Source organism: Choloepus didactylus, chromosome 27 (assembly GCF_015220235.1).
Source record: "Choloepus didactylus isolate mChoDid1 chromosome 27, mChoDid1.pri, whole genome shotgun sequence".
Lineage (NCBI taxonomy): Eukaryota > Metazoa > Chordata > Mammalia > Pilosa > Megalonychidae > Choloepus > Choloepus didactylus.
In genome coordinates, this window is record NC_051333.1 from 13,283,587 (window position 1) to 13,303,416 (window position 19,830).

The 19,830-nt window shown below is 39.6% G+C and overlaps 1 non-coding gene across 1 annotated transcript; it reads left to right on the top strand.

Annotated features, from left to right (window-relative positions):
• Nucleotides 1–877: 877 nt before the first annotated feature.
• Nucleotides 878–981, top strand: LOC119521987. The gene has a single exon (XR_005214454.1). It is a non-coding gene; the product is annotated as a U6 spliceosomal RNA (small nuclear RNA).
• The last annotated feature ends 18,849 nt before the right edge of the window (nt 982–19,830 follow it).

Genomic DNA, 19,830 nt, shown 5'->3' on the forward strand with positions numbered 1-19,830 from the left:
AGGCCTTACTTCGTGCCCCTCCATTCTAAGTACTTAAAGTGGATTCATTAATACTCCTAACAACCATTTGAGGTCCAGAGAGGAAGCTGGGGCACAGAGAGGTTACGCGATGTGCCCAAGGTCACACAGCTAGTGCGTTACAGAGCTGGGATTCAGGTGTTCCGGCTCCAGGCCCAGGTGTACTGGTGCCCAAGGCTCCTCCTAGGTGTACAAGGCCTCACTTCTGGTTCCAAGGGCTGTCGGAGTTTCCCAGGCCACTGTTAGCTGGGATTAAAACCCCAGCAAGGGAAGCTTTGCCTTTTCCTGCTTCAGGGTTTGGAATTCAGAGTCACTGTAGGAGATGAGAAGCATCTTTCCAAAATCCAGACCTTCTAGGGATTTTATTGCAGAGATAGGATGCGGCTCTCATCTTCAGTCTGCCCCTCCCAGAGCACAAATTAATTCATTTCTTTAGAAGATGCAAAACATTATTTTTCCCATATTCCATTTTTTAAAATAATACAATTCTGCCTCCTTCTGTCTAGTGTTAAGCATCCCTGGTCTGCCTCTTTTTCTCTTGGTGATAACTAAAGAAATCACAAACGTTTGTCTTGAAACCATAGCCCTTTCCAACCGCCAGTGACAGAAATCTCGGCAAGACAAGGAGAAAAAGGTCCCTTTTCCTGGATAACTTCAGAAAAACAGATATTACTCAGCATCCTTAAAAGGTCCTTGCAAGGATTATTTCTAACAAAGGAGTCTTGTAACAGTCTAATAAGTGAGTCTTAGGGGTTGCCACTCTGACCTGTGAAGGTAACTCTTAGTCTCCAAAAATCTGAAATTCTGATTGCCTTGTTAAATGTATTGTCCAAGACCTAATGTTTAAATTGACATCCCTGTGCCCACTTTGGCAGAACATATACTAAAATTGGAATGATACAGAGATTAGCATGGCCCCTGTGCAAGGATGACATGCAAATTCATGAAGTGATCTGTATTTTTGAATTGGGCCGAGGAAGGTATTCCCAATCCGAGGGGATGACAGGTGATGCTCACAGTGGTAATTATTTTGCAGCAGCAGTGCCTGTTCACTGGGGGGACTGAGACCCTCAGATCCTCTTCTCCAATGGCCATTTGCCACCTTGGGTGGTGTCTGGGCCATTTCCCCTTTACACACCCTCCCAGCCTTCCCCAGATCCTCCCTCAAAGGGGATGTATCATTAAGCCAGGGGAGATTCCACCCTTTGAGCGAGTTCCCCAATCTGAAGGGGAAGAGAGCAACTTCAGGGGGGTTTCTACCAAAAATAGCAGGGCCGCAGGCTAGCTGGGGTCCCGTTCCTCTCCCAGTCACCCCTGGCTGCTGTCCCTCTGTCCCGTCCCTGGCCTTAGTCCTGCAGCTGGCTGGACAGACAGTGGGCTTCTCACTTGCTGCATTGTCATAGCAATAAAATGTGATTCTTGGGGTTCCCCCACGGAGCTGTGTGGCTTTACATATGAATCTAATTCCTGGGTGGTCGAAGAGGAGGTGACTGCTTCAGTGCAGATCCCCATTTTCCAGGAGCTGGGGCTCAAAAAAAGGGTGCTTGGACTTTTGTTATACACACTTATTTTGTGTAAATAAATGTTTACAATTTTATATTAAAGATGGAATAAGACTTAAAAATAATTGACATCTGTTTTCTGGTGTCAATGCCACTGCAAACAGAAAAAAAAGGAGCTTTATTAATAGTGTAGCAATTTGCAAATTGGGCAACACCAAGTAAAAGATGTCCCAAAGCTTTTTTTATTATTATAAAATTTTTTGTAAAATATTTTCATTATTATTCATAATAATAATAGCTCAAAACTGGGGGGAAAAAAAAAAAAAAAACAAAGTGTCCTTCAATAGGAGATTGAATAAACCAACTGTAGTATATTCAAACAATGGGATATTAAACAGCAACAAAAAGGAATAGGCAGCAAAATGTTTAAATCACGAAAACATTTTGTTGAACAAAAGAAGACTTACATGAAAGAGTGCATATTGTGTGATTCCGTTTATATTGAGTTCTACAACAGGTGAAAAACAATGAAATAATAAACAGAAAATAGAGAAAACCAGTACAACCAAAAGTTGGTTCTTTGAGATGAGCAATACAGTTGATAAATATCTAGAAAGACTAATCAGGTTAAAAGATAGAAAACACCTCACCCAGGAGTATGAGAAATGAAATCATTAGAATTCTGTGTATTTTAAAAATATAAAAGGGAATCTTATGAACAATTATACATCAGTCAGCTTGACAGTCTAGAACGTCTTTGAAACACACAAACTACCAAAATGTACTCAAGAAGAAAGAGATAACCTGATACCCTACATTTATTAAAGAAATCAACTTGTACTTTAAAAATCTTCCTACAAACAAAACTCTAGGCCCATATAATTTCTTTGGTGAATTCCAAAAATAATTTAAGGAAGAAAGAATTCTACCCAATTCTAACCAAACTTTTCCAGAACCTTGTAGAGGAAGGAATAATTCCCAATTCATTCTCTGAGGCCAGTCTTACCCTGATAACAAAACAGGAACATTCTATAAAGAAAGAAAACTACAGACCAGTATCCTTTATTAATACAGATGTGAAAATTCTTAACCAAGTTTTAGAGAATTGAATGCAACCATAAATAAAATGATACTACTTCATAACAAGTTGGACTGCATCCCAGGAATTCAAAATTGGTTTTATAATGTAAAAAGTCAATCATTAATGTAAACTATGGATCATAGTTGTGATGGTTAGGTTCATGTGTCAACTTGGCCAGGTGATGGTACCCAGCTGTCTGGTCAAGCAAGCACTGGCCTAACCGTTGCTGTGAAGAAGTTTGTTGCTGGTTAATAAACCAACAGGCTGGTTTGTTAAATCAACAGTCATTTGGCTGCAGCTGTGACTGATGACTCACCAAAGGGCATGTCTTCCACAATGAGAGAATGCAATTGGCTGGATTTAATCCAATTAATCAGTTGAAGACTTATAAGCAAGACAGATAGAGGACCTCCACTTCTTCCGCTGCCCAGCGAAGCGTTTCCTGAGGAGTTAGTCGGAAGTTTGCCAGTTTGTTTCCTGAGGAGTTCATCGAACACCTTCGTTGGAGTTACCAGTTTGCTGCCTGCTCTACAGAATCTGTACTCATGCATACTCACAGTTGCATGAGACACTTTTATAAATCTTATATTTATAGATATCTGTCATTGATTCTGTTTCTCTAGAGAACTCTAACTAATACAATAGTTAATAGTATAATTATAATAATACTGTTTCATCAAATGTAACCAAAGTCCCACACTAATGCAAAGTATTAATAAAAGGGAAAACTGTGTGTGGGGTGGGGGCTATATAGGAACTCTGTGCTTTCTGCACAATTTTTCTGTAAACCTACAACTTCTTTAATAAAAAAAAGGAAAAGATTAAAAAATATAAAACAATGTAATTCACCATATTAACAAACTAAAAAAATATGATTATTTCAATAAATATAGAAAGAGCATTTAGCAAAATCGAATATCCATTCCTGATAAAAACACAAATTCCAAGCAAAACTAGGTATAGAAGGATGTATCCTCCACCTGATAAAGAGCAGCCTGCAAAATCCCTACAGATGACATCATACCTAATGGTGCAAGACTGAATATTTTCCTCCTAAATCAGGAAAAGGAAAGGATGTTCACTGTTACCACTTCCAATCAATGCAGTACCAAAGGATCTAGCCTGGGCAATAAACTCCAAGAAAAAGAAAAAAGCATCCAGATTAGAAAAGAAGAAATAAACTTTCCTTTCTTTTCAGACAGCATGGTTGTCTATGTATAAAATCCTATGAAATCTACAAAAAGGCTACTGGAATTAATGAGCTTAGCAAAGTAGCAGAATATACGGTCAATATGCAAGAATCAATTGTATTTCTATACACAAGCACCAAACAGAAACTGAAAACTAAAAAGTAATACCATTTACAAGGCCATTAAAAATGTGAAATATTTAGGGATATAAATATGACAAAAGATATGCAAAACCCGTATACTGAAAATGTCAAAATAGCTGGGAGAAGTTAGAGATCTAAATAAATGGAGACGTGTACCTTCTTCGTGAGTCAAAAGACTCAATCCTGTTAAGATGCCAATTGTCCTCAAATTGATATATAGATTCAATGCAATCCCAATCAATATCCCAGAAGAATTTTTTGTAGAAATTGGCAAGCTAATTATAAAATTCATATGGAAATACAAAGGACTGAGAATAGCCAAAACAGCTCTGAAAATGAACAACAAAGTTGGAGGACTAACACTACTTCACTTTAGACTTAGTCTAAAGCTATAGTGATTGAGACAGTGTGACAGTGGCGTAAAGATAGAGAAATACATCAGTGAAACAGAATAGAGGGCCCCAAAATTGACCCACACTTGTAAAAATGTTGGGGGGTAGGAAGGAAGGAAGGAAGGAAGGAGGGAGGGAATTCAATCCATATTTTCCAACATGTTGTAATTTCCTAGACTGCTTAAAGCAGATACCATGAAATGGTTCAGCTGGAACAATAGAAATTTATTCCCTTACAGTTAGAGTCTAGGAAAATTTCCAATGAAGGCATCATCAAGATGGTGCTTTCTTCCCAAAGATCAGCTGCTGGTGATCCTTGGCTTCTCTACCACATGGCAAAGCACATGACAACATCTGCTCTCTCACTTCTCTTTGGGATTTTATTGATTTCAGCTTCTTGGTTCCATGGCTATTCTCTCACCCTCTCTCTGTATTCATTCTCTTTATAAAGGACTCTGGTAAGAGGATTAAGTCTCATCCTGAATGAAGTGGTTCACACCTTAACTGAAGTAGCCTCCTCAAAAGATCCTGCTTACAATAGGTTTACACCTACAGGAATGGATTGGATTTAAGAACATGTTTTTTCTGGGGTACCTACAGCTTCGAACCACCACACACCATTAAAAAAATAGATTATAGAGGGATTCTGGAATCAGGATGGTGGAGTGAGAAGCTTCAGGGCTCTGTTCTCCCACAGAAGCGTTGAACAACCAGTAAGTAAGAACAAGCAGAGACATCTTTCTTAAAGCTCGAGAAAATAGATGAAGAACTGCAGTAACAGGGTGAGTGCCAAATCAAGATGCAGGCTACTTGAAAGTGGGCTGATCTTGTGGTGACCTGGCTGGCCCCTCCCCACCCAGCACCTGCTCAGCACAGAGCCACCGACATTCCCAGTGGAGACGCCTGGTTTGGGTTCCAGGGGATGCTGAGTTACCCTTGTGCACATACCGGGAACATGTATTTCTGGCCCAGTCTGTCTGCTGGTGGCCTAAGGGACTCATCACCCCAGAACTTGCCCTGTGTGTAGAAAGCAGTTCACAGAGCTCCCCTACAGAACACTGTGGTAGAGCAGTCAAATGGCTGCCTGGGCCAAGGGATTGCTGGCTGTGGGACATTTGGTGCAGTGCCTGGGACCGTGAGAAGACAGCTTTCTAGGGAAGAGGGGACATTCTTATCAGCATAAATGGGGGAATTCCCAGGGCTAAACATGCATACTCAAGACATGAGGCAGCACAGAAGAGTCAAGGAGGCCCCTAACTTTGGCCTGGAGCTATTCTCTAAACTCTTTATATGGATAAGCTGAGGAAGAATACTTCCACAGCTCAATCTGCAAAGACTGGGAAAAGTGTTTTATTTTCCTCCTGCTTTTTTTTTTTTAATTAATTAATTAATTTTTTTGGTTAGCTCCTAACATTCGAGGAAAACTCTGTCATAACACTAGCTGTATGCATACTTAAGGAACAAACAAACAACTCAGAGTCTAAATACCAGCAATAATACAGTGTCCAGCTTTCAACAAGAGATTACAAAACATCAAAAGAAACAGGAAGAGAGGGGCAGGGCAAGATGGTGGAGCGGTGAGGTGTACTTTTAGTTACTCCTCCAGGGCAGTAGGTAGAAAGACAGGAACTGCATGGACCAGACACCGCAGAGCAACTTTCTTTGGGCATACTTCATACAACACTCATGAACACGTGGAACTGCTGAGATCAGCGAAATCTGTAAGTTTTCAGGGCCAGGGGACCCGCGCCCCTCCCTGCCAGGCTCAGTCCCGTGGGAGGAGGGGCCGTCAGCGCTGGGAACGAGGCGGGAGAACTGCAGTTGTGACCCTTATCGGAAACTCATTCTACTGATCCAAACTCCAAGCATAGATAGACTGAGACCAGACACCGGACAATCCAGGAGCAGCCAGCCCGGTAGAGAGGAGATAGGGATAGCAAAAACAGCAAGAAAAAACACAAAAATAAAAGTGGAAGATTTTTGGAGCTCTGGTGAACATAGAACGGGGAAGGGCAGAGTTCAGGCAGAGTCAGGCTCATATGCAAATCCAGAAGACGAGTTTCTTTGTCTGAAAAACCGGTTTCTCTGCTCCCTGGATTGTTCCTTAATGGCCCTAATTGCCTTGTCTCTTAGCATTTCAACAACCCATTAGATCTGCAAGGAGGGCCCTTCCCTTTTTTTCTTTTTTTTTTTTTTAGTCTTTTTCTCTTTTTCTAAAACAATTACTCTAAGAAGACTAATACAGAAAGCCTCAAGGACTTGCAATTTGGGCAAGTCAGGACAACAGCAGAACTAAGAGAGCTCTGAAACACAAGGCAGTAAGTCCAGTGGCTGAGAAAACTCACTAAACACCACAACTTCCCAAGAAAAGGGGGGCGTCCCCTCACAGACATCTTCCCGGTGGGCAGGGATCACTCCTGCCAGTCGCCAGATCCACAACCCAGAACTGCCCCAGACAACCAGTGTGATGGGAAGTGTTTCCAACAATGCATGCACACACCACAAAATTGGGAATGGACATTAGCCTTCCCTGCACACTCAGCTGGTTGTCCCAGAGTTGGGAAGGTGGAGCAGTGTGAATTAACACGACCCATTCAGCCATCCTTTCAGCAGACTGGGAGCCTCCCTACACAGCCCTGCAGCCCAGAACTGCCCTGGGGGGACAGCACTCACCTGTGACATAGCACAGTCATCCCTCAACAGAGGACAAGGGGGTCCATGGCCTGGAAGAGGGACCCACTAGCAAGTCTCAGGGGCCATACGCCGATACCAAGGACTTGTGGGTCAGTGGCACAGACAAACTGTGGCAGGACTGAACTGAAGGATTAGACTATTGCAGCAGTTTTAAATCTCCAGGAACACCAGGGAGATTTGATTGTTAGAGCTACCCCCCCTCCCTGACCACCCAGACACATGCCCCATATACAGGGTGGGCAACACCAACTACACATGCAAGCTTGGTACACCAATCAGACCCTACAAGACTCACACCCCACCTCACTATAAAGACAACACAGGGGAGAACTGACTTCAGGGGAATAGGTGGCTCATGGACACCACCTGCTGGTTAGTTAGAGAAAGTGTACTCCATGAACCTGTAGATCTGACAAATTAGACATAAGGGTTTTACTCAGTCTACAAATCCTAAAAGAACCCTATCAAGTTAAGCAAATGCCAAGAGGCCAAAAACAACAGAAAATTTTAAAGCATATGAAAAAAGTGGACAATATGGATAACCCAAGCCCAAGCACCCAAATCAAAAGATCAGAGGAGACACAGTACTTGGAGCAATTAATCAAAGAACTAAAGATGAATAATGAGACCATGGCACAGGATAAAACGACATGAAGAAGAGCATGGCACAGGATATAAAGGTCATCAAGAAGACCTTAGAAGAGCATAAAGAAGAAATTACAAGTGTAAATTTAAAAATAGACAATCTTGTGGAAATTAAAGAAACTGTTGACCAAATTAAAAAGATTCTGGATACTCATAGTACAAGACTAGAGGAATTTGAACAATGAATCAGTGACCTGGAAGATGACAGAATGGAAAATGAAAGAACAAAAGAAAGAATGAGGAAAAAATTAAAAAAAATCAGAATGGACCTCAGGGATATGATAGATAATATAAAACGTCCAAATATAAGATTCATTGGTGTTTCAGACGGGGAAGAGAAGGGTAAAGGTCTAGGAAGAGTATTCAAAGAACCTGCTGGGGAAAACGTCCCAAATCTTCTAAACACCATAAATACACAAATCATAAATGCCCAGTGAACTCCAAATAGAATAAATCCAAACAAACCCACTCTGAGACATATTCTGACCACACTGTCAAATATGGAAGAGAAGGAGCAAGTTCTGAAAGCAGCAGGAGAAAAGCAATTCACCACATACAAAGGAAACAACACAAGACTAAGTAGTGACTCCTCAGCGGCCACCCTGGAGGTGAGAAGGCAGTGGCATGACAGTTTTAAAATTCTGAGCAAGAAAAATTTCCAACCAAGAATACTTTATCCAGCAAAGCTCTCTTTCAAATTTGAGGGAGAGTTTAAATTTTTCACAGACAAACAAATGCTGACAGAATTTGCTAACAAGAGACCTGCCCTACTGGAGATACTAAAGGGAGCTCTACTGACAGAGAAACAAAGAAAGGGGAGAGAGATATGGAGAAAGGTTCAGTATTAAAGAGATTCAGTATGGGTACATTAACGGACATTAATAGAGAGAGGGAAAAAATATGCATGACAAACATAAACCAAAGGATGAGATGGCTGATTCAAGAAATGCCTTCACAGTAATAACATTGAATGTAAATGGATTAAACCCCCCAATTAAAAGATATAGATTTGCAGAATGGATCAAAAAAAATGAATCATCAATATGTTGCATACAAGAGACTCATCTTAGACACAGGGACACAAAGAAATTGAAAGTGAAAAGGTGGAAGAAAATATTTCATGCAAGCTACAGCCAAAAGAAAGCAGGAGTAGCAATATTAATCTCAGATAAAATAGTCTTTAAATGCAAGGATGTTATGAGAGACAAAAAAGGCCACTACATGCTAGTAAAAGGGACAATTCAATAAGAAGAAATAACAATTATAAATTTTTATGCACCCAATCAAGGTGCCACAAAATACATGAGACAGACACTGGCAAAACTAAAGGAAGCAATGGATGTTTCCACAATAATTGTAGGAGACTTTAACACATCACTCTCTCCTATAGATAGATCAACCAGACCGAAGACCAATAAGGAAATTGAAAACCTAAACAATCTGATAAATGAATTGGATTTAACAGACATATATAGAACATTACATCCCAAATCACCAGGATGCACATTCTTCTCTAGTGTTCATGGAACTTTCTCCAGAATAGATCATATGCTGGAACATAAAACAAGCCTCAATAAATTTAAAAAGATTGAAATTATTCAAAGCACATTCTCTGACCACAATGGAATACAGGTAGAAGTCAATAACCATCAGAGACTTAGAAAATTCACAAATACCTGGAAGTTAAACAACACGCTCCTAAACAATCAGTGGGTTGAAGAAGAAATAGCAAGAGAAATTGCTAAATATATAGAGACGAATGAAAATGGGAACACAACATACCAAAACCTATGGGATGCAGCAAAAGCGGTACTGAGTGGGAAATTTATAGCACTAAATGCATATATTAAAAAGGAAGAAAGAGCCAAAATCAAAGAACTAATGGATCAACTGAAGAAGCTAGAAAATGAACAGCAAACCAATCCTAATCCAAGTAGAAGAAAAGAAATAACAAGGATTAAAGCAGAAATAAATGACAGAGAACAAAACAACAATAGAGAGGATAAATAACACCAGAAGTTGGTTCTTTGAGATGATCAACAAGACTGACAAGCCCCTAGCTAGACTGACAAAATCAAAAAGAGAGAAGACCCATATAAACAAAATAATGAATGAGAAAGGTGACATTACTGTGGATCCCAAAGAAATTTAAAAAAAATTATAAGAGGATACTATGAACAACTGTATGCCAACAAACTGGATAATGTAGAGGAAATGGACAATTTCCTGGAAACATATGAACAACCTAGATTGACCAGATAAGAAACAGAAGACCTCAACCAACCAATCACAAGCAAAGAGATCCAATCAGTCATCAAAAAGCTTCCCACAAATAAATGACCAGGGCCAGATGGCTTCACAGGGAAATTCTGCCAAACTTTCCAAAAAGGACTGACACCAGTCTTGCTTAAACTCTTTCAAAACATCGAGGAAAATGGAACACTACCTAACTCATTTTATGAAGGTAATAGCAATCTAATACCAAAACCAGGCAAAGATGCTACAAAAAAGGAAAACGACAAGCCTATCTCCCTAATGAATATAGATGCAAAAATTCTCAACAAAATACTTGAAAATCGAATCCAAAGACACATTTAAAAAATCATACAGCATGACCAAATGGGGTTCATTCCAGGCATGCAAGGATGGTTTAACATAAGAAAATCAATGTATTACAACACATTAATGAATCAAAAGAGAAAAATCAAACGATCATCTCAATAGATGCTGAAAAAGCATTTGACAAAATCCAACATCCCTTTTTGATAAAAACACTTCAAAAGGTAGGAATTGAAGGAAACTTCTTCAATATGATAAAGAGCATATATGAAAAACCCACAGCCAGCATAGTACTCAATGGTGAGAGACTGAAAGCCTTCCCCCTAAGATCAGGAACAAGACAAGGATGCCCGCTATCACCACTATTATTCAACATTGTGCTGGAAGTGCTAGCCAGGGCAATCTGGCAAGACAAAGAAATAAAAGGCATCCAAATTGGAAAGGAAGAAGTAAAACTGTCATTGTTTGCAGATGATATGATCTTATATCTAGAAAACCCTGAGAAATTGACAATACAGCTACTAGAGCTAATAAACAAATTTAGCAAAGTAGCGGGAAACAAGATTAATGCACATAAGTCAGTAATGTTTCTATACACTATAAATGAACAAACTGAAGAGACACTCAAGAAAAAGATACCATTTTCAATAGCAACTAAAAAAATCAAGTACCTGGGAATAAACTTAACTGAAGATGTAAAAGACTTACACAAAGAAAACTACATAACTCTACTAAAAGAAATAGAAGGGGACCTTAAAAGATGGAAAAATATTCCATATTCATGGATAGGAAGGCTAAATGTCATTAAGATGTCAATTCTACCCAAACTCATATAGATTCAATGCAATCCCAATCAAAATTCCAACAACCTAATTTGCAGACTTGGAAAGCTCATAATCAAATTTATTTGGAAAGGGAAGATGCCTTGAATTACTAAAGACACTCTAAAAAAGAAAAACAAAGCGGGAGGACTTACACTCCCTGACTTTGAAGCTTATTATAAAGCCACAGTTTTCAAAACAGCATGCTACTGGCACACAGATAGACATATTGATCAATGGAATCAAATTGAGAATTCAGAGATAGACCCCCACATCTATGGCCAACTGATCTTTGATAAGGTCCCCAAAACCACTGAACTGGGACATAACAGTCTCTTCAACAAATGGGGTTGAAGACTGAAAGAGGACCCCTACCTCACATCCTACACAAAAATTAACTCAAAGTGGATCAAAGATCTCAATATAAAAGACAGATTGGCGTGTGGAAAATGCCACCAGATGGCGGGTTAGGATTGCAGCTCCGTTGAAGGCGCGGCCCCCGCTCCCGAACCCCCGGCGACCACCCCGTAAGAACCCCCCCACATCGGGAATAACACACCGGAGACTTTTGGGGGGAAACTGGGTCGACGGCCGGCGGCGCCCGTATGGGCAGCTGAGAAATCTTGGGAAAGACCTTGGAGAAGATCTTAGAAAACATTTTGGCCACAAATCTAATGGAGAAGTCTAAGTTGCTAGATTGCCTTTGAGGTTGTTTTAAGTTTTGAGTTGTACACCACTTCATTCTTTTACTTCACTGTGGGACAACCTCTCTAGCAATGATTACTTCAGAGTTACCAGTGTTACAGGATTCGACTAATGAAACCACTGCCCATTCAGACGCTGGCAGCGAACTCGAAGAAACAGAGGCTAAAGGAAAAAGAAAAAGGGGTCGTCCTGGCCGGCCTCCAGATGCACTGAAAACAGACCATCACTTCTCTGATATTCCTGCTGAAAATGTATAACCCAATTCTAACCATGGGAAAACATCAGACAAAACCAAATTGAGGAACATTCTACAAAATAATAACTTGCCTATACTCTACAAAGATATCAAGATCATGAAAAACATGAAAGATTGAGGTATTGTTCCAGATTGAAGGAGAGTAAAGAGATATGACAGCTAATGTGTGATCCTAGATTGGTTCATTTTGCTATAAAAGACATTTCAACAATTGGTGGCATTTTCTTGAGGTTTGTGGATTAGATGACAGGATTGTATTAATGTTAACTTCCTGATTGTAGTGGTTTTACATAGTTAAGTGGGAGAGTGAGTTTTGGTGCATCATATCTGCATCTTATTCTCAAGTGGTTCAGAAAAATATGTGTATATTTATGTATGTATGTATATAGATAGATACATAAATATATAGATATAGAGATACAAATGTGTATAAAGAGAGAGAACAATAAGCAAATGTGAAAAAGGTTAAAAACTGAGGAATCTCAGTGAAGCATGTATAGCAGCTCTTACAATACTCTTGCAGCATTTACTTAAGTTTTGAATATATTTTAAAATGGAAAGTCAAAAACAAGATTGTAGAATTAATTGTGAATCAAGTCTCTATAATGCATTGCTTTGTGTTCCGAGAGCAGCAATTGAATATGTGACACCTTTGACTACTTTAAGATGAACTATTCTAGGCACCGGATGTTTTTTTTTACTTTATGTGGAAACTGAAGCCTCAGCCTATCTGAAGTGTTTTCCCCTAGTAATACCGTTATTGTAAAAATACCTAATAACCAAAATATATTGAGCATTCATTTTGTGTCAAAGCACCACCTATGTAATCTTTACAATAATACAATGAGGAGATACGTACTATTATTCCTGCATATCAGAGGAGGAAACCAAAGCACAGAGGGGTTAAGGTTCTTCCCTAGCCTCATTAGGAAGTTGCTGAGCCACAATCAAATCTGGAGTTTTGATTGCCCAGTCTATGCTCTTAACCAGTTCTCTGTACTTCCTCAAATAAATATTTGCTGAAAAAACAAAAAACAAAAAACAAAAACAAACCATGAATTACAAATTCACCTCATTGTATTGGTGAAATATTTAAGCTTATTAGTAACAGAGCCATGCCTCAAGGGCTGCTTATTCTGCCGAAGATGTGCATTTGGGTTTGTTCTTTTTGATGGTGGTAGGAGGGTGGTGCAGGATCTGGATCTTTTTGGTTTTTATTTAGTTGAAACTTAAATAAAGTATACAGATCTTAAGATTGCATGAAGTTCTAATACTTTTTATTTATGTTATAAATTCATGTAACTATAAACAATGTCAAGATTTAGACCATTTTTAGCACCCCAGAAAAGCTCCCTTGTGCTCTTTCCATTCTGTATCTTTCCTAGGAGTACCAACTTTTATGACTGTTACTGCCAAGATTAGTTTTGTCTGTTTTTGAACTTTATATAAATGGGTTTATTGTATTTTTTTTTTGTCTTATCATTCAACTTTGTGTCTAAGAAGCTGTGTTTGCATGCTCAGTAATTTGATCTTTTTCATTGCTATTTAGTATTTTAGTGTATGAATAGTCCTCAGTTTATTTACCCATTCCACTGTTTATGGAAATTTATTTTTTCTAGCTTTTGGCTATTATGAATAAAGGTACTATTAACACTCTTAAAAAAAAAAAAAAAAAAAAAGACAGTACCATAAAACTCCCAGAAGATAATGTAGGGAAACATCTTCAAGACATTGTATTAGGTGGCCACTTCCTAGACTTTACACCCAAAGCACAAGCAACAAAAGATAAAATAGATAAATGGGAACTCCTCAAGCTTAGAAGTTTCTGTACCTCAAAGGAATTTGACAAAAAGGTAAAGAGGCAGTCAACTCAATGGGAAAAAATTTTTGGAAACCATGTATCTGACAAAAGACTGATATCTTGCATATATAAAGAAATCCCACAACTCAATGACAATTATACAGACAGCCCAATTAAAAAATGAGCAAAAGATATGAAAAGACAGTTCTCTGAAGAGGAAATACAATTGGCCAAGAAACACATGAAAAATTGTTCTGCTTCACTAGCTATTAGAAAGATGCAAATTAAGACCACAATGAGATACCGTCTCACACCAATTAGAATGGCTGCCATTAAACAAACAGGAATCTACAAATGCTAGAGAGGATGTGGAGAAATTGGAACTCTTATTCATTGTTGGTGAGACTGTGTAATGGTTCAGCCACTCTGGAAGTCAGTCTGGCAGTTCCTTAGAAAACTAGATATAGAGTTACCCTTCAATCCAGCAATTGCACGTCTCAGTATATACCCAGAAGATCTGAAAGCAGTGACACGAACAGATATCTGCATGCCAATGTTCATAGCAGCATTATTCACAATTGCCAAGAGATGGAAACAACCCAAATGTCCTTCAACAGATGAGTGGATAAATAAAATGTGGTATATACACACGATGGAATACTACACGGCAGTAAGAAGGAACAATGTCGTGAAACATATGACAACGTGGATGAACCTTGAAGACATAATGCTGAGTGAAATAAGCCAGGCACAAAAAGAGAAATATTATATGCTACCACTAATGTGAACATTGAAAAATGTAAAACAAATGGTTTATAATGTAGAATGTAGGGGAACTAGAGATAGAGAGCTATTAAGGAAGGGGGAATGATAATCCAATAAGAACAGATAAGCTAAGGAGGAGCTAAGATGGTGGCATAGAGAGGAGTGGAAGACTGTTAGTGCCCCCTGGAACAATTAAAAAATGACCAAAAAACCAGTAAATAACCTGGAGTAACTGCGGGGAGACAAATGTGACTGTCCGCTCATCATCCACCAACCTGAATTGAGAGGAATGCCCGAGATCACAGCATAAAATCTGTAAGTAAAAACTGCAGACCCACACTGAGAGCCAAGAGCCAAGAGCCTCTCCCTCACAGAAGCCTCGTGGTGCTAGAGAACAGAACTCTCTGAATAAGCGAGTGGACCTCAGCTCAGCTCCAACTGGGGTTTTAATGTTAACTGCTCAATACAGACAGTGAATTCCCAACAAGCAGACAGAGGCTTATGGTGACAACTGACCTTGGGAGAGTCGGGGGACATATCTGTCTCAGGACGGGGAGCCCAGAGGATCGAGTGCTATCTCTGGCTGACGGGTGAATCTGGGAGCTTTCTGTCCCTTTCTCACTCTGTGGAGAAAGCCTCAGCCATTTTCAGCCTGCAGTGCTTTGCAGTAAAGAAAGCCTCAGCCATTTTAAAATCACAGCACTTTGACCAGCAGAGTCAGAGAAACAAAGAACTTATTGATATGCAGATGACCTCTCTGGAGGGGGCATAGCTTCCCAAGAGGAAAGGGAGGGGCCCAGCTCTACTGCCTGCCTTACCGGAACCAGACCCCAAAGCCTGGGGGAGGAGAGCCATGGGCCACACCCCATTACACCAGCCGGTGACAGGCTGACAGGTGCACCTGCCAGGCAGAAAAGCACAGGGTGTGTCAATCCCCTAAGAAAAACCATCAGGGAAACCAGATACTGAATATTTCCTCCTTCTGTGACCTGAGCCTGTTATCTGGAAAAAACCTGATTGGGGTGGCCTAGGAGGTCAGATGCCTAGACAACAGAAAAGTACAACCTACACTAAGAAAAACGAAGTTATGGCCCAGTCAAGGAAACAAACATACACTTCAACTGAGATACAGGAATTTCAATAACTAATGCTAAATCAATTCAAAAAGTTTAGAGAAGATTTGGCAAAGGAGATAAAGGCTATAAAGAAAACACAGGGCATACATAAGGCAGAAATCGAAAGTTCAAAAAAACAACTAGCAGAATCTATGGAAATGAAAGGCACAACACAAGAGATGAAAGACACAATGGAAACATACAACAGCAGATCTCAAGAGGCAGAAGAAAACACTCAGGAACTGAAGAACAAAACACCTGAAAGCCTACACGCAAAGGAGCAGATGGAGAAAAGAATGAAAAAATATGAGCAACATTTCCAGGAACTCAAGGATGAAACAAAGTACAAGAATGTACATATCATTGGTGTCCCAGAAGAAGAAGAGAAGGGAAAAGGGGCAGAAGCAATAATAGAGGAAGCAATCAATGAAAATTTCCCATCTCTTATGAAAGACATAAAATTACAGATCCAAGAAGTGCAGTGTACTCCAAACAGAATAGATCTGAATAGGCCTACACCAAGACACTTAATAATCAGATTATCTAATGTCAAAGGCAAAGAGAGAATCCTGAAAGCAGCAAAAGAAAAGCAATCCATCACATACAAAGGAAGCTTAATAAGACTATGTGCGGATCTCTCAGCAGAAATCATGGAGGCAAGAAGGAAGTAGTGTGATATATTTAAGATACTGAAAGAGAAAAACCGCCAACCAAAAATCCTATATCCAGCAAAGCTGTCTTTCAAGTATGAGGGAGAGCTCAAAATATTTTCTGACAAACAGACAATGAGAGGCTTTGTGAACAAGACACCTGCCCTACAGGAAATACTAAAGGGAGCACTACAGAGTGATAGAAGACAGGAGTGCATGGTTTGGAACACAATTTTGGGAGATGGTAGCACAGCAATGTAAGTACACTGAACAAAGATAACCCTGAATACGGTTGAGAGAGGAAGGTTGGGAGCATGTGAGACACCAGAAGAAAGGAGGAAAGATAAAGACTGGGACGGTGTAACTCAGTGAAATCTAGAGTATTCAACAATTGTGATAAAATGTACAAATATGTTCTTTTACGAGGGAGAACAAGCAAATGTCAACCTTGCAAGGTGTTAAAAATGGGGAGGCATTGGGGGAGGGATGCGATCAACATAAACTAGAGGTTGTAACTAACAAAACAATTGTATTATGCTTCCTTTAATGTAACAAACGTGATATACCAAGGTAAATGCAGATAAGAAGGGGGGATAGGGGAGGCATGTTAGACACTTGACATTGTGGTGTTGTCTGACTCTCTACTCTGATTTAAGGTTATCTTTCCTTTTGCTGCTTCCTAGCTGTCATTTTTTTTCCTTTCTTTTTTCTTTTTCTTTTGCCTCTCTACCTTCTTTGACTCTCCCTCCTGCCTTGTAGAAGAAATGTAGATGCCCTTATATAGATAATAGTGAAGGTGGTGAACACATAAATATGTGACCATACAGAGAACCATTGATTGTTTACTTAGGATGGAATGTACGACATGTGAACAAAACCATCTAAAAAAAATGGGTTGATGAAGAAATCTTGAGGGCAATATACTGAGTGAAATAAGCCATACACATAAGGACAAATACTGCAGGGTGTCACTGATAGGAACTAATAATATATAAACTCATAGACATGAAATACAAGGTACCAAGATACAGGACAAGGCTAAAGAATGGGGAGTGGTTGTTTTGTATGAGCAGAATGTTCAACTAGGATGGACTTAAATGTTTGAAAATGAACAGAGGTGTCAGTAGCAAGATGTGAGAATAACTAACAGTGCTGAATGGTGTGTGAATGAGGTGGAAAGGGGAAGCTCAGACTCATATATGTCACCAGAAGGAAAGTTGGAGGTCAAAAGATGCGAACGTATAAAACTGAATCCTATGGTGGGCAATGTCCATGATTAACTGTACAAATATTAGGAATCTCCTCCATGAACCAGAACAAACATATAACAATACAATTAGAAGTTAATAATAGAGGGGCATATAGGGAAAAAATATATACCTATTGCAAACTATATACTACAGTTAATAGTATTTCAACATTTTTTCATAAACAGTAACAAATGTACTGTATCAATACTATGAGTCAACAATTGAGGGGGGTTGGTTAGGGATAGGGGAGGATTAGAGTTTCCTTTTCTTTTTTTGTTTTTCTTTTTTTTTTTTTCTTTTTTCCTCTTTTGCTGTATTTCTTGTCTAGAGTAATGAAAAGATACTAAAAATTGAACAAAAATTAAGTGTGGTGATGGATGCACAGCTGTATGAGGGTATCAGGGGCAACTGATTGTACACTTTGACTCTTTGGATAATTGTATGGCATGTGAACAATCTCAATAAAAATTTAAAAAAAAGAAAAGAAAAAGAAAGAACAGATAAGCTATTGTGGGTAAATTTAAACTTCTGGGAATGCCCAGGAATGACTATGGTCTGTTAATTTCTGATGGGTATAGTAGAAACAAGTTCACAGAAATGTTGCTATATTAGGTTACTTTCTTGGGGTAGAGTAGGAACATGTTGGAAGTAAAGTAGTTATCTTAGGTTAGTTGTCTTTTTCTTACTCCCTTGTCATGGTCTGTTCTAGTTTGCTAATGCTGCAGAATGCAAAACACCAGAGATGGACTGGCTTTTATAAAAAGGGGGTTTATTTGGCTATACAGTTACAGTCTTAAGGCCATAAAGTGTCCAAGGTAACACATCAGTAATCAGGTACCTTCACTGGAGGATGGCAAATGGCGTCCGGAAAACCTCTGTTAGCTGGGAAGGCACGTGGCTGGCATCTTCTCCAAAGTTCTGGTTTCAAAATGGCTTTCTCCCAGGACATTCCTCTCTAGCAAGCTTGCTCTTCTTCAAAACATCACTCCCAGCTGCACTCCGTTCAGTCTGAGTCAGCATGTTTTATATGGCTCCACTGATCAAGGCCCACCCTGAATGGGTGGGGTCACACCTCCATAGGAGTATCCCACCCAAGTCACCACCCACAGCTGGGTGGGGCACATTCCAAGCAAATCTAACCAGCACCAAAACGTCTGTCCCACAAGACCACAATGATAATGGCATTTGGGGGACACAATACATTCAAACCGGCACATGGTCTGTTTGAAATGTTTTTTTAGGTGTATGCTTTTTTAATTATTTTTTTATTCTTTATATAGTTGATTTTTTAAAAAAAGAGTTAATTTTTAAAAAAATGAAAAAAATATGCCGAGTCCCCTTGAGGAGCTGGTGGAGAATGCAGGGGTGTTGGACTTCCCCACCTCGATGGTTGCTGATGTGCTCACAGACATAGGGGTCTGGTGGTTTGATGGGTTGAACCCTCTACCACAGGATTTACCCTTGGGAAGACTGTTGCTGCAACGGAGAGGCTAGGCCTCCCTATAATTGTGCTTAAGAGCCTCCTCCCGAATACCTCTTTGTTACTCAGATGTGGCCCTCTCTCTCTAGCTAAGCTAACTTGAAAGGTGAAATCACTGCCCTCCCCACTATGTGGGATCTGACACCCAGGGGAGTGAATCTCCCTGGCAATGTGGAATATGACTCCCGTGGAGGAATGTAGACCCGGCATCGTGGGATGGAGAACATCTTCTTGACCAAAAGGGGGATGTGAAAGGAAATGAAATAAGCTACAGTGGCAGAGAGATTCCAAAAGGAGCCAAGAGGTCACTTTGGTGGGCACTCTTATGTACAATATAGACAACCGTTTTTAGGTTCTAGTGAATTGGAGTAGCTAGCAGTAAATACCTGAAACTATCAAACTACAACCCAGAACCCTTGAATCTCGAAGATGATTGTATAAAAATGTAGCTTATGAGGGGTGACAATGTGATTGGGAAAGCCATATGGACCACACTCCCCTTTGTCTAGTTTATGGATGGATGAGTAGAAAAATGGGGGAAGGAAAAAAACAAACAAAGGCACCCAGTATTCTTTTTTACTTTAATTGCTCTTTTTCACTTTAATTATTATTCTTGTTATTTTTGTGTGTGTGGTAATAAAGGTGTCAGGGATTGATTTTGGTGATGAATACACAACTATATAATGGTGCTGTGAACAATCGAGTGTATGCTTTGTTTTGTATGACTGCGTGGTATGTGAATATATCTCAATAAAGCGAATTA